The 15,676-nt window shown below is 45.8% G+C and overlaps 1 long non-coding RNA gene across 1 annotated transcript in view; it reads left to right on the top strand.

Moving 5' to 3' along the window:
• Positions 1–15,017, top strand: part of LOC110311805 — a 38,753-nt gene extending 23,736 nt beyond the window's left edge. Inside the window, exons 3-4 of the long non-coding RNA XR_002379996.2 lie at positions 12,859–12,950; positions 14,913–15,017. This is a non-coding gene — a long non-coding RNA (uncharacterized LOC110311805). The remainder of the gene's footprint in view (positions 1–12,858; positions 12,951–14,912) is intronic.
• Positions 15,018–15,676: the final 659 nt, after the last annotated feature.

Below are 15,676 nucleotides of genomic sequence, written 5' to 3'. Positions count from 1 at the left end.
GTCTGTGTGTGCAGTGGACATGTGTCTGTGTGTGCAGTGGACATGTGTCTGTGTGTGCAGCAGTGAACACGTGTCTGTGTGTGCAGTGAACATGTGTCTGTGTGCTGTAGTGAACACGTGTCTGTGTGTGCAGTGAACATGTGTCTGTGTGCTGTAGTGAACACGTGTCTGTGTGTGCAGTGAACATGTGTCTGTGTGTGCTGCAGTGAACATGTGTGTGTGTGTGTGTGTGTGTGTGCTGCAGTGAACATGTGTCTGTGTGCTGTAGTGAACACGTGTCTGTGTGTGCAGTGAACATGTGTCTGTTCTCTGCTGCAGCTTGGAAGTGGGAGACCCTTCTGAAGTGGGAGAAGTGGATTTGCTTCATCCTTGTTTCTGTTTTTCTCACAAGTTTTACAACACGCCTTTTCTCAGCAATCCCCTCTTAGCAAGAAGCACTCTGCTCACTGCTAGTCCATAGTCAGTAGCATGGGTTAGATTCCCTAAAAACTGTGAGCAATGGTAGGTATAGTAACTCTTTGCTCTTTAAAGCTAATAATGTCCCGTGTTTTGTTATAGTGATGGGAAGCTGACTCACAGAGTGTGGTCAACCTTCTCTTGTTTCTCATCTTTAAAGACATGCATTCCTGGACTAAAGATTGTTCTGGATTTAGAGAGAACCCACCTTGAGGTCTTTACTTTATAGATGGAAAAAATACCTATTCCAGGTAAGATCGCATTCCCAAATGCTAACTTCTCTAGCGGTGGATGAAGATGGAAGGATGGAGCTGATCGATGAGGCAGATTGAAGTCTCAGGTCATAGCAGACTTTATTCGGAGTATCAGACAATTTATTCCCTAAGGATTAAGAGAGGTCATAGGAGTAAATAGCTCTTGAGTTCAAGCTGTTTACAGTCTCAAGGACAAGCTACACGTGGCAAAGACCATGGTTTTCTATAGAGGCATATAAACAAGTAATAATAGCCAATTGTAACAAATAAGCTGAACTAAACACCACAGCTACTCACCACCCTAGGGAGGAGTTCCCAGGTACAGATGCCTCAAAACACATTCTAAGAACGATTCCCTGTTTTGTAGAAACTGAGATCATAAAACTTTTGTCTTGTTTCCTTGGAATTTTCTCACAAGCACTCAGAATCCCCCTCACACGACTCCATTCTTGGACCACGTTCTGACACCAAGCACAGGGGAGCTAGCATTTAAACACATCCTTTTCGGAGGGTGTGTGGGGCCACTGTTTAGCCGACCACATATAATGACTAGCAGGCTCTGGGAGTTTCAAAGGTCAGGCTGCTTGTGTCTATGTTCCATGCTGGGTGAGAGGGATTCCCCTGAGCTTGGGGGTCTGTCTTTGGGACTCAGCAGGGGAAATGAGAACTGCTCTGTGTTAGTTTCCAAGTCCTGTCAGCCAGGAGGGCAGCCCCACAGGAGCTGTAGTACTGAGCGTGGGGAATGGCGGCACTTGTCTTATAAGCATCTCTGAGCCAAGGACCCACGTGGCTCAGGACAGCACTGAGCCACCGACCCCTTAGTACCCCAAAGACAAAGATGAGTGGGAGTAGAAATGCCATAGTCTTGATCTGTCAGATGACACCACCTAAGGAATCCATCGCATTCGATACAACCACATTAGTAATTCATGTTGCTGACCCTCCCAGTTCCCCGAGTCCACTTCGACCCCGTGCATAGCGAGGCAGGGAGGTCCATAGAGAATTTTTCATCCTTGTAAGGGAACAGTGCTGGGATCACACAGCATGGAGCAACATTTACTTACACCAAATTCACAATCACTGTGGTGCCAGGAGGTGCCAGGCAGAGAGATGAGGTATGGCTGAAATGTCCACAGTCATGTGCCGACCACACACATGTTCCCTATGGCATTATTCTGGTCTGTTCCAGTTTGATCCTGAGATGTCAGAAACTCTGGTTTGGGGTTGAAAGCCATAGCCTCCTATTTCTTGGCCAATAAATACTTTCCATTTAGGACTTCAGTTGTATTTTTTTTTTCACACTGGAGACCCACTGAGGGTTGTACCACCGGTACTGGATAAATCTGAATGAAGGGACAGGCTGGCCTAAGGTGGGGATTTTAATTTAGTTTTGGTCATGGGAAACACAATGCACTGTGAGTGGGAAGTACATGTGTTGTAGCACCCATGTTTGTGCACCCATCATACACACATGCTGGCAGAAGGAGGGCACGGAGGGCTTCCCTCCATTGCTGAGACAGGTTCTCCAGAGCCTGAAGCTCTCCCTGTAGACTAGCCTGCCTTATCATGCTCCCAGGCCAGGATTGACCTGTCTCTGGTAGGGTGACAGGCATGCTTAGCCACAGCTGGACTTATTTTAGCAAGTGTGGAAGGCTTGAACTTAGAGGCTCATGCTGGTACAGCAAGCGCTTGCACTGTCTGAGTCTTCGCTCCAGTCTCCACCCTGCATTTTTTTAGAAACCAGTTTGAGCCTTTGATCATGCATTGGTAGGAAAGAATTAAATTATTCCAGCCCCAGTGAAGAGTCACTGAGGCACAGGGAACCCTTAGCTGATTTTGTGGGTTTACTCTGCACCCTTTAACTTGTTTCATTTGCATCATCAAGCTCCGCCCAGAAGCCACCATATCCCCAGTCATTAGGTATAGATAAGGACAGTAGGTAGCCTGACGTGCTAGCTAGCTTCTTGACAGCTGCAATGCTGTGCATGGTATCAAGGAAGCTTGGCTCTTGAGTCTGCATTGGTAACCACTCCTCTGTGAGTCCATCTGACCTATGAGATCTGGTTGGATATTGGCTTTGGGAATCCCCAGGGCCCTATCCTGAGGTAGAGAGCCGTGATACCCAGAGGCTGGTGGTGTGGGTGGGGAAGCCTCCGTGATGAGCTGTGAGCACCGTGTTATTGCAGACCACTTAGTTACTAATTGGCATTTAATCGTAAACTGAATGCAGCGATTTCTTTTCCCTCCCTGCCCTAGCCAGGACTGGTTAGATGGTAATTACTTTTGAACTGAGAGCTGAGGCTGTGGCTTTGCAGGGGGCTGGGGCTACAAGCTGTGACTCTCATTCAGGCTGTGCATTCCTGGCAGGGCATCTTTACCCCAAACACCCACTCAAAGCAGATGTGCATTCCAAGTTTCACATTACATGACAACACTCACACCCTTGGAAATGTGATCCTAAAAGTTACAAAATTCAAACTTCATATCTGAAAAGTGAAAAAAAAAAAAAACCGAAAGTTTGGTAGACGTGAAGTTACAGTTAAGCCAGCAGTTAACATAGAAATCTTGACGTTTTCATAGCTGTAAATAGGAAGCAAGGTAACAATTCTTTTCATGTATTCTATAAACAGCTGTGTGTGTGTGTGTGTGTGTGTGTGCATGTGTGTGTGTGATGTGTATATGGTGTTTATGTGAAGTGTTTGTATGGTGTGGTATGTGTATGTGTGTGCATGTGTGTGTGTGGTGCATATGTGGTGTGTATGTGTGGTGTGGTGTGGTATGTGTGTGTGTGTGGTATGTGTGGTGTGTGTGGTATGTATGTGGTGTGGTGTGGTGTGTGTATGTGTGTGTGTGTGGTGTGTGTGGTGTGCATATGGTGTGTATGTGTGGTGTGTATGTGTGTGTGTGTGGTGCGTGTGTGGTGTGGTATGTGTGTGTGTGTGTGATGTGTATATGGTAGGTATGTGTGGTGTGGTGTGTGTATGTGTGTATTGTGCATATGTGGTGTGTATTTGGTGTGTATGTGTGATGTGTGTGTGCATGTATATGTGTGGTGCATATGTGGTGTGTATTTGGTGTGTATGTGTGATGTGTGTGTGCATGTATATGTGTGGTGCATATGTGGTGTGTATTTGGTGTGTATGTGTGGTGTGTGCGTGCGTGTATGTGTGTGGTGCATATGGGGTGTGTATGTATGGTGTGGTATGTGTGTGTGTGGTGTGGTGTGTTTATGTGTGTGTGGTATGTGTGTGTGTGTCTGTGGTGTGGTGTGTATGTGAGGACACCGTGCCTCCTACTTTGTTTGAGACAGGGTTTCTTGTTCGCTCCTGCATCCATCAGGCTGTTTAACCCACAAGAATCTGTGGATCGTTTTGTCTCCTCTGCCCATCTCTTTTGAGGAGTGATAGACTACAAACCAGGCTGCTGCTTCCAGCTCTACGTTCATTCTGGGGATTTGAACTCAGATCCTTACTATGCATGGCAAGTGCTTTGGCTGCTGAGTCACCCGGCAGTCCTGTTTAAAGTTTGATGGGTAGGAAATGTTGTTTGGGATTTGTTTGAACAGGGAAATGGTTTCCATCAGTTGGCCTATCTCTATGGAAAGGTGTTTTACAGATGGCTTTTGAATGAGCTTGTCTGGAATTCAGCTGCTTCCCAATGATAGCAGCGATCATGAGCAGGTAAAGAAAAGGATTGACTACGGTCCTTTTTGCCTTGGTGTTGCTGGGAACTGCACTGTCTTCAAGCTTTGGAAGGTTTAGGCAGCTCTATACAGGGTTGAGACACACATATAGGTCTATATAGGTCCCTCAAAGAGGACACGGAGTGACAAAGTATTCAAATATCTGAGCTGAAGTCTGCAGCTGGTATGGCCTCTCAGAATCCCATAAAGATTAGAGAGGTGGCAGCCAGATTTCAAATGGTCTTTGAAGTCTTAGTGAAGGATTTGTAAGTTGGGACTTCTTGGGGTCATTATCTAAGTGGCCAAAGAGTCCCCTTAGTAAGACAGGGATGCTCAACCTGTAGGGCATTTGACGCCTTTGATTTTAACAAAACCTAGGGAAGGGGTGATGGGTTCCTTAAGTGCTTCCCTGTGTGGTGATTCTAATGAGAATGGCTTTCATAGACTCATTGGTTTGAACATTTGAGTGCAGTGGGTGGAACTGTTTTGGAAGGATTAGGAGGTGTGGCCTTGTTGGAGGAGGTGTGTCACTGGGGATGGGCTTTGAGGTTTCAAAAACCCACATTGATGTGTTTATAAAAAGATCAAGAGAAAGGGGATATGTTTTGGTGGCTGTGTGTTGAGGTCTGGGGGGGGGAGGGGGTGCCTCTGTGGGCCCATTCTGAGGCATCCCTTCCCCCTGAGGGACCAGCCACAAAACATATAGAATAGAGTTTATTCAGGGCATGGGGAAAGAGAGTTAAGAGGGTAGTAGAGACAAAGAAAGGCAGAGAGAGAGAGAGAGAGAGAGAGAGAGAGAGAGAGCATGAGCAGTCATGAGCATGTGGGCATGTGGGGAAGGGGAAGGGAATGGGCAGAGAGGGGGAAGAGGCAAGAGGACAGAGTGAGAGCAGGAAGGCAAGAGCAAGAGAGAGTGGAGGGGGCACATAGCCCCCTTTATAGTGAGTCAGGCATACCTGGCTGTTGCCAGGTAACTATAGGTCGGAGCTTAGACAAAATGCTAGCACACACCATTCCAAGTTAGCTTTCTTTCTCTGCCTCATGCTTGTGGGTCAGATGTAAGCTCTCAGCTACTGCTTCAGCACCATGCCTGCCTACCTGCCTGCCTGCCAGCCTGCCTGCCACACTTCACAGCATAATGGTCATGTGCCAACCCTCTGAAAGTGTGAGCCAGCCCCCAATGAACTCTTTCTTCTAGAGATGTCTCTGTTTTGGTCACCGTGTCTCTTTACAGCAATATGAAAGTAACTAAGACATCTTGAAACGCAAGGACCTGAGTTCTCACCTCAGCTCCCAGAGAAAAGAATTAGTGGTGGGATCTCACCACCCTGACAACAGGGAGGTGGAGACTGGCTGATCCAGGGACCTCACTCTCAGTCAACCTAGTCCACTTGGCAAGCTTCAGGCCAGTGAGAGACCCCATCACAAACACAAGATGGATAGAATCTCAGGGAATGACAGCTAAGGTTGTCCTGTGGTCTTACATGCCTGGCTATATCCATGTGCAAACACATCCATACTCATTGACACATACATGAACACCCACACACACACACACTCACACAAATGGATATACATGCATACACGAACTTGCACACACACATGAACACAAACACAAATATAAGAACATACACACAAACATATGCACACTGAGAAACACACACAAAGACATACTTACATATTAGATTGAACACAGGAAACACAGGAATGCATACCCGTTTGAACATACGCATATGAAGACATACATGTATGCATTGGCTTTCAAAAACTTAATTATGCTCAACTGTCCTGCATATGTTCTTTTCTTTTCTTTTCTTTTTTTAATTAGGTATTTATTTCATTTACATTTCCAATGCTATCCCAAAAGTCCCCCACACATCCCCCCCCACTCCCACTTCTTGGCCCTGGCGTTCCCCTTTACTGAGGCATATAAAGTTTGCACAACCAATGGGCCTCTCTTTCCAATGATGGCCGACTAGGCCATCTTCTGATACATATGCAGCTAGAGACACGAGCTCCAGGGGGTACTGGTTAGTTCATATTGTTGTTCCACCTATAGGGTTGCAGATCCCCCCAGCTTCTTGGGTACTTTCTCCAGATCCTCCATTGGGGGCCCTGTGATCCATCCAATAGCTGACTGTGAGCATCCACTTCTGTGTTTGCTAGGCCCCGGCATAGTCTCACAAGAGACAGCTCTATCTGGGTCCTTTCAGCAAAATCTTGCTAGTGTATGCAATGGTGTCAGCGTTTGGAAGCTCATTATGGGATGGATCCCCGGATATGGCCATCTCTAGATGGTCCATCCTTTCGTCTCAGCTCCAAACTTTGTCTCTGTAACTCCTTCCATGGGTGTTTTGTTCCTAATTCTAAGAAAGGGCAAAGTGTCCACACTTTGGTCTTCGTTCTTCTTGAGTCTCATGTGTTTCGCAAATTGTATCTTATATCTTGGGTATTCTAAGTTTCTGGGCTAATATCCACCTATCAGTGAGTACATATTGTGTGACTTCTTTTGTGACTGGGTTACCTCACTCAGGATGATGCCCTCCAGGAGCACGAGAAGCACCTGCATATGTTCTTAAATGTTAGTAGTTAGAACTGAGTGGAGCATGCTGTCTGCTTTCCCTGGGTAAAGACATTGTGATAACAAGCTGCTGACATTAAAGTCAGACCAGATCTACAGTGAGTGCTCCATCCAGGCCAAGTCTCTATATACTGCTTCTAGGCTCCCAAGCCACTCTTCTCTGCCTTGCTCTGTATACAGGAGTTTGGCCCTGCAGATGGTTCTCCCTTGCCAGCCTGTAGAGTTGGTATTGTCACTAGATGGTACTAGACTGCCAGTGTGTGGTGACCCCAGGCCCTGCTCTTAACACTGAGGGTCACTTCCTGCTCACATTCTCTTACTGTGCTTGGCTAACTTCTATAGCCCATCCTTGCTATTTGCCTTCCAGAGACTTCCCCTCACTAGGAGCAGGTTCAGTTCCTCTAGTACCATCTCTGAATAACCTTGACCTTCAGCCATGGCAAGGTCATCAGTGGCTTCTTTCTGGCCCCTGGTTCTTGTTTTCTTTCTCCTTTATCCCCCAAATAGTAGCTGCTCTTCTGATAGTTCTTAGGGTCTTTAAAAAAGTCTATTTTAGATTTTTTTTGACTGTTCATAATAATTCTTCACACTTCACCGAAGTGAGTGATTTCTGTCTGTTGGCTCCAACTATTTCCCCCCTCCTGGTAACTTTTGTGTTAACAACACAAAATAGTATCTATATCTTGTAAAAATTAAAACCAAACCCAGTAAACCTAAACAGACTCCAAGTTCATCTTGTGTATTTCTTATATCTTGATGCTGGTTTTCTGCCTAGGAAGGAGATGGTATCTTCTCACACACAGTGAAGAATGAGCGAGATTGTCCAAGCCTCGGAATCTTCTGGAGCTCCGGGTAGGATGCCGGAGTCAGCTGAGGGCAGGAGAAAGTCAGAGACCAGAAACCAAAGTTTCCTCAGCTGTGTGCAAGGTGAAATCATGAAGTCAGCGGCATGCTCTGTGCCACCACAGTGTTAGGAAATCAATACAGTCTAACAAATTCCACATGAGAGCTAAATAAACAACACACCATCTAATTTTAGGCCACAGAAAATAAAAGGTCAGCACCAAAAATGGATAATAACAATAATAATTCCAGTAAGGATTTTGCTAGCTGTATCTTTCTCTTCACAGTGAATGAATCTGTGCCAGTTAAAAGCAGAGGCTGATTTGGCTTGAGTTCCTTCAAACAAACCCTTGCTTCCCAGAAGGGCCTATGTGGAGGGAGCATCCTGATTCTGGTCTCTGTGAGACCCTACGAAAGCTGCCTGCAGGAAACCTCCCCCTCTTCCTCGACACCAATGTAGCTGAAGTTTTCCCGGTGAAAACTTCATACAAAGTATCTGGAGTCTCCTCCATCCAGGCATTCAAAACTGAGGCAAGGGAGTGGGCAAGATAGCTCAGTGATTAGGAACACTTGCTTTTCTTGCTGAGGACCTGGGTACAATTCCCAGCATCCATGTAGAGTAAGTAGTTCACAACCACCTGTTCCAGGCCATTGAATGTCCTCTCTGGACTCTGCCATACTGCCTGAGCACTAAGTATGCATGCAGTGATTTCTCTCTGCTCTTGGACGTGATGTTCTTGCTGTCTGAGTTCCTCTGTTCACTTCCCTTGAATGATAGATTATTACCTCTACTTCCCCCACTAAGGCTCTTTGGTCAGGATGGTCAATCATGACAGAAATGACATCCAACAGTCACTAGGGTCTCCCACCAGACCTTGGCAACCTCCCTCTTGCTCTGCCTCTGTAATTCTGGGCATTTCATGGTACTGGAAGCATGTGACAATGAGGGCTTCTCTATTTTTATTCCTCAGTAGTATGTTGTTGAAGTCACACATATTAGTTCTTTCCTGTTAGGCTGACTCCCCTTGCTATTTGCATACAATTTGCTAGACTGTGGTGTATGCATCCAAATGAACTTGGAATAATTTTAAAACGCTCTCCACACATGAAGACAATGTTCAGCATCTTAGCCTAAGCTAGGTTGATGGCAAATTTTCTTTGAATCAAAAAGAACTGAGGACGCTTACAGATATTGAGTATGCAGAAACCAGAGTAAGGCCTCATCTCGACCCTTCACCCTCCCTCCACTGCCTCACTGCAGTGTCTGGTCACTTCAGTGGGACAGATCTAACAAAAACACATGGTTATAGACCCAAAAACACATGCACACTTTACTCTTAAGGATCTGTGTGCCAGGGCTGAGGAGATAACAGTAACATGGTTGCCGTACAAGTGCAAGTACATGAGTTTGATTTCTAGAACTCAATAGAAAAGCTAAGCATGACTGGACAGGCTTCCAATTCCAGCTCTTGAGAGGCAGAAATGTGAGGATGCTACCAGCAGTGAGAGATTTCACTCTTGTCAAATGTCAGATGCTAAACAGGCAGGCAGAGCTGGAGGAGTAACGCCGAGGATGGTCGTCCAAGTTGCACGTGCACACCTGTGCACCTGCAAGTACAGGGGTGCTTCCTGCACCTTTACACCTCAGTGTGCCAGAGAGAGTGTGTGGGAGAGGAGACTTGCTTTCTCATAACCAAGCAATCCTGCATAGCTCCACACCAGTCTCCTGGGAAGGCCTGTAGCTTCAGCACAGAAAGATGCAGCAGCCCCACGTGGGGTTCACAAAGCTGACTGAAGCCTCCTAGGGGGCTGCCGTGAACACTGCAGAAGGATGGTCCCTCCAGAGCTGAGCTCTCCCCTCCTCGTGCTAAAACCCCTTTGGAAGGAAATGGTGCCAGAGTCAAAAGAGATGGATTTCCCTCTCTGCCTTCATTGGGAGTTAATTTGCTGGCAATTACTGTGTCTTTACCATACACTTAGAATCTCATTCATTTACACTCCAGGAAGGAGGGCCACTCTTTATGACTCGTTTATTTAAATTATTGATGCTTCCAGCCATGGGACTTTCATTTCCTGCTTTCTCAACACTGATAATTGACTAGCTTGGGGCAGGTGTGGGCTCCAGAAAGCCAATTTGTTGGCACAGGACTGATGGCCTCGGGGACCGTGCTGTTAATGTCACCCACAGCTGATTATCAATCTCAGAACTGTTTGCTTTAGGAGCCAACAGGTGATTCCCTTTGCACAGCTGTGCTCTCCTGGGACGCAGGACAAACCCAGGTTTAAAAGTAAGTACCGAGGAGCCTTCAGGTCCTGAATTCCACCTGCCTTTTCCCTCTGAGCTCTCATAGGGCCCTGGCTTTGGTGAAATACCCATTCTAAATGTAAGCAACCTGTTCTTAAGAAGAACAAATGGACCCACGTGGGCAAAAGCAATGTTAGTGAGCCACAAAAACTTCATGCCCAAAGTGCAAATGAACATACTTCTGATCATCTATGTTGCTTTGTCATTAGTTCTTTCTAGCTTATTAGCATAAGTTGTGTAAATGCATCTGAACAATGCTGTGTGCTTCAAGAGACACCACAGGCCCGAGAGTCAGAGATGAGAGGCCAGCAGTGGCTAGGACTTGAAGAAATACACAAAGTGGGAGACTGTAAAGAATGGAACTATAGTGAAACCAGATAAGTCTGAGGATGAAGACTGAACAGATGGCCCATGGCTGGAGAGGAGGGTTCTCTGTGGAGGGATGTGGGAGAGGATGAGGGTACAGAGGAGGGGCCTTTGGGGCTACAGCTAGAAGATAAGGGACTCCATTGAGCAGGGGTGAGGCAGGGGAAGAGGAGTCTTGAGTCAAAATGAGAAGACGTCAGATGGCTGTAGAAGTCTTCAGCAAGAGGCCATTTTGGACACAGTTGAAGCCTCTGAGAAGTGTGGGAAAATGTCTTGATGCTAGGAATGCTGGCGGGCTGATGTAGGCAATCACAGGAAGGTTAGAAGGAGGAGTCTGAGGAGATGGCTCAGCCAGTGAATTGAAAGCATGAGGACCCTAGGTCAGTCCCCATGATCCATGTAGAAAGAAAGCTGAACATGGTTGTGTGTACCTGGAATCCAAAACTCTCAGGAGATAAACAGGAGGATCACAGGGCTTGTGGGCCAGCCACTGTAGCTAAAACAGTGAACTCCAGGTTCTGTGGGCTCCCTGTCTCAAAATACAAGGTGGAGGGTGACTGAGGAGGCCAACCAATGTCAACTTCTGGCCTTCATCCACGAGGACTCACGTGCATGTATGCTCACACATGTACATGTGCCTGCACACATACAAACACACAATGATGGCCATGGAGGAGCCAATGGCAGCAGGGCTCGTGGAGAGGATGAGAGGGTGTTATGGTCATGGCTGGGGAAAGGGATGGGCAAGAATGCTCTCAGGAAAGCAGAGGTTTGGATAGGACATTACTGTGTTCAACATGGCCACAGTGAGTTTGCGCTGCCTGAGGGTCATCCTGAAGGTAACGATGAAAAGTCTGTATTCTAGAATGTGCCTTGATGGTCAGGATGGGCAAATGTGGCCCTCTAAAGGACCAGAACACCGGATTCTAGTCTAAGGCAACTTACTTTATTTGAGAGTTGGATTTAGATGTCCAGCCTCATTTAGATATCTGACATCTCATTAATGCATTCTTTATCTTATTTCAACTTTTTTTTAATGAAAACAATCCACTAATACCTTGGACTTTTATGGCCTATTGTGCTCTACTTTGTATGTTTTTAGCCTCTGGAAAAAAGGGTGAGCGCACTGAGGTTGTAGAGACAGGGCATTTGTGTTTGCAAAGCCAATGTCCAAGGGAAGCACTAAAAATGTTAATATGTCTTCCTTTTCTCCCCTAAGTAAAGGTAATGAGGGTGGTTACTAGCAGTAATGACTGGTAGCTCGACGGTCTGAGTAAGGTGTGTGTGGTTCAGAATAGACTTGGATTTTTTTTTTTATATTTTTATTACATATTTTCCTCAATTACATTTCCAATACTATCCCAAAAGTCCCCCATAGCGCCCTCCACTTCCCTACCCACCCATTCCCATTCTTTTGGCCCTGGCATTCCCCTATATTGGGGCATATAAAGTTTGCAAGTCCAATGGGCCTCTCTTTCCANTGATGGCCGACTAGGCCATCTTTCGATACATATGCAGCTAGAGACAAGAGCTCCAGGGTTCTGGTTAGTACATCATGTTGTTCCAACAATAGGGTTGCAGATCCCTTTAGCTCCTTGGGTACTTTCTCTAGCTTCTCCATTGGGAGACTTGGATTTTATCTGATGTGTGTTTTGCTCACTAAGGTTCTGTGGCTTCCATAGGCTGGGGTGGGAGTAGGGTGCTAATGTGGCTTCCATAGGACTGGGTGATGGAGAAGTCTCAGGTAGATACTTGCAAAAATCCATTGTCATGAATCCCTAACCTGCTGTCCTAGTGAGCATCAGTTGTCCACCTGACATAGCTTAGAGTCATCATCAGAAGGAGTCTCAATTGAAGGATTACCTAGATAAGCTTGCCCAGTGGCCAAGTCTTGGAGAAATTCTTGACTGATTGTTGTAGGAGGGCCCAGCCCACTGTGAGTAGCACCATTCCCTAGGCCTGAGTTGTATAGGAAAGCAGGCTAAACCTGAGACTGAGAGTGAACCAGTAAGCAGCATTTCTTCATCATCTCTATTTTTCCTGCTTGATTAAATTCCCGCCTCGAGTTCCCTCAGTGATAGATTATAACCTGGACGCACACGCCACATAAACCCTTTCCTCTCCGAGGTTGCTCTTAGTCAGAGTAGTTCATCTCAGCAACAGAAAGCAGACTGGATCACCGTCCATCCCTTGAACAACTGGGTTCCAGGAAGTCAGTCTTTCTACCATGACCCTGCCCTGGTTCCTGGCTGGACTCTCTGGCCCCATGTATTGAGCAGCACGATGCAGAATGTAGCATTTCCTTGACCACCGAGGTCAGCCCCGCAGCAGTTCTCCATATGATTTGATGTGGCATGTCTTGGTTCCTCAGGAGGACCCTCCTGGTAGCAGATGAGAAGCAGAGATGCAGTGGTCCTTCAAGGGCAACAGACAGCAGTCAGAGCCCAGAGAAGAGAAGGCAAGGTAGGCATTCCCTGTGCAATGTCTTTGGCCATGCTTCTGGATTGTTCTTTAGATAACAGAGGAGATGAAAACTCCTTTAGTGTCAAGTTGGAAATCAGGAAGGGGCGTGGTAAACAGAGACCCCAGCATCCTTTTCACTCAGAACATTCATGGCTGGTTGGCAGTCGAGAGTCCCATCTTCACCAGGAAACAGAGACAGAGTAGATAATAACTACAAAATACACTGTGAGTATTTTTAGGTTAAAAATTGTCTGAATTCTTCTAAAATCTTCTAAAAAGACTTACAAACAGTGTGATTTTTTTTTTACATATTTTCCACATTATTCTTGATATCTTATTTTGAAAACACCGTTTGTAGTATCTAGGAAGAACGTGTTGTTTTGCAAAATCCAACCCCTCGTACTGTTTCAAATTCCAAATTTATGGCATCAGAATTGAAAAGGAGTTTTATGGACATAATTAGAAGAAGATTCCAGTTTTCGGTTCACTGCCTCTCAGCCATGTCCCAGCCTTGTTATATTTGATAATGACATACCAGCATTCTATCATAACTCGGATATATGGAGAGGTTCCAGAATGCTTCAGTTCTCCCAGAAATCAGAAGCAGCTGTTCTCTCTCTCTCTCTCTCTCTCTCTCTCTCTCTCTGAAAAGAAAAGCTCGAGTCTGGATAGTTCCAAAGACAATGTGACTTGCATTCTTAAATATCAAATTATGAGGGCTTTTTTTTATTTGATTGGTGGGTGTGTCATAGATATCCTCTCCTGTTTGTCTTCACTGGTTTTATTTCTTTAGATTGTTCTCGAACTGAAATTTGCCTTTGAGTGGTGAATTTTATGATGTCTACTTTATAACTGAGGCTAAGTGATACCCGGAGACTTTTCCACCCCAATAAAAACAGATCACCAAGGAAGTGAGGCTCAAACATAGCTCCTTCCAGATGGTGACTAATGAGGGCCAGAGATGCTCCTTCTCTTCCGCCAGCCCAGGTCTCCCAGCCCCGAGCATTCACTTTGTACAGGTTCTACGGTGACATGAGACTGCTTCGGTAGAAACTAAAACTAACGAGGATGTTAGCTCCATTGATTTTTCTGAAAATGGGAAAGGGGAGGAAAAATGCTCAGCCAAGTCCAGGAAAGAGGCTTAATACATCTGTCTTTTAATAATATTAAGTTTCCCAGGATCAATATCTTCTCCCCCTCCTACCAAACTACGCGTTGCTACACACCAGTTGCTATGTAGGCAGACTGGAATCAATAGAAGGCTTACCTTCTTCAGAGACTATTTCCAAGGCCTGCATAATGGGGCCTAGATTAAAAAGAATGCAGTTGAATTTTAAGTACATGGACATTATGCTATCATCTTCAACCTGGGGGATATGGATTGGTGCATAGCCCATGAGACTGGACTGGGAGGTGCTAGCTGCGGATTGGCCCATAGAACTTCAGTGGTGGGGACCCCTATAGGATTGATTAACAAACGCTGAACAGTTTCTGGAGCACACCCATGATGCTCTTCACCTGTTGTCAGGCGCTCGGGAGCACGCCCTGGGAGAGGATGCGCCATGTTACCATTAAAGTGTAGTATGTGGCCTTTCCATTTCAAGACCTTGTTCATGCAAGGCTCTCATGACCAGGCCCCCTTCTACATAGCTGTTATATTTTTATCTTTGGAAAGCTAAGTAAACATTCCCCGAACATTTCAATAGACCCACTAAAATGCTTTTACATCTGCCGGAGTAATGGCTTTTGGTTAATATTTTTTTGAAAATATTTAATTATATCGCAAAAATATCAAATACCACTAAAGATATCAGAACTACTCAAACATTGTAGAATGTACGTTGCATTAGTTTAATCTGCACTGACTGACAGGGCTTCTCTCTATAGAAGTTAGTTTGAGACTATATGAGATATGAACACACACTGCCATGTTGATATCGACGGGTTGTTTTTTATCTTCAGGCAAAGAAGACGCATGTTCACATGGCAACCTATACTTGGATGCTCAGAATTCTAATTACAGCTGATGAGATGTGAAAATAAATCAGATCTATTCGCTTTGCATGACTACAGTGAAATGCCCGAGGTGACTAACTTATTCAATAGCAAGGGTTCATTTCACTCGTTCTGGATGGCCAGGGGCCTCATCTCCATAGAGGTAGTGCAGTGGTGGTAGCCTGTAATAGAGGAAACCTCCTCACCTGTGGGCCAGAAGGCAGAGATGGACTGACTGACATTAAATGGACAGAATGATTCCTGCTTGAAACCTGTAGAATTACCTGGGGAAGAGAGTTCTAATGAGAATTGTCTAGGACAAGTTGGCCTGCGGACAAACCTGCAAGGGATTTTCTCTCTTGGGTTAACTGAGGTGGGAAGACATGCCCTGGATGTAGGCAGCACCATTTCATGGCCTGGACTCTGGACTGAATGAAAAGCAGAGAGCCTGCTGGGCACTAGCTCTCTGCCCCTGACTGTGGGTGTGCTCTATCTGCCTAGCATACATGTATTAATCCATAGCTCTCTGCCTGTGACTGTGGGTATAGTCTGACTATCTGCTTCAAGTTCCTGCCACTTTGAGTTCCTCAAAATGACGGGTTGTGATCTGGAATTATGACTCTAACAAGCCCCTTCTCTTCTAAGATATTTTTGTTGGGGTCCTTCGCCACAGTGGCAGGAAATCAACCTCAGATTGAGAGCCTGGAGTTCCAAAGTGCACCCAGAAGGCA

This window comes from Mus caroli, chromosome 16, assembly GCF_900094665.2.
Source record: "Mus caroli chromosome 16, CAROLI_EIJ_v1.1, whole genome shotgun sequence".
Classification (NCBI taxonomy): domain Eukaryota; kingdom Metazoa; phylum Chordata; class Mammalia; order Rodentia; family Muridae; genus Mus; species Mus caroli.
Note: the sequence above shows the minus strand (reverse complement) of the source record. Positions and strands in the feature narration are given on the sequence as shown.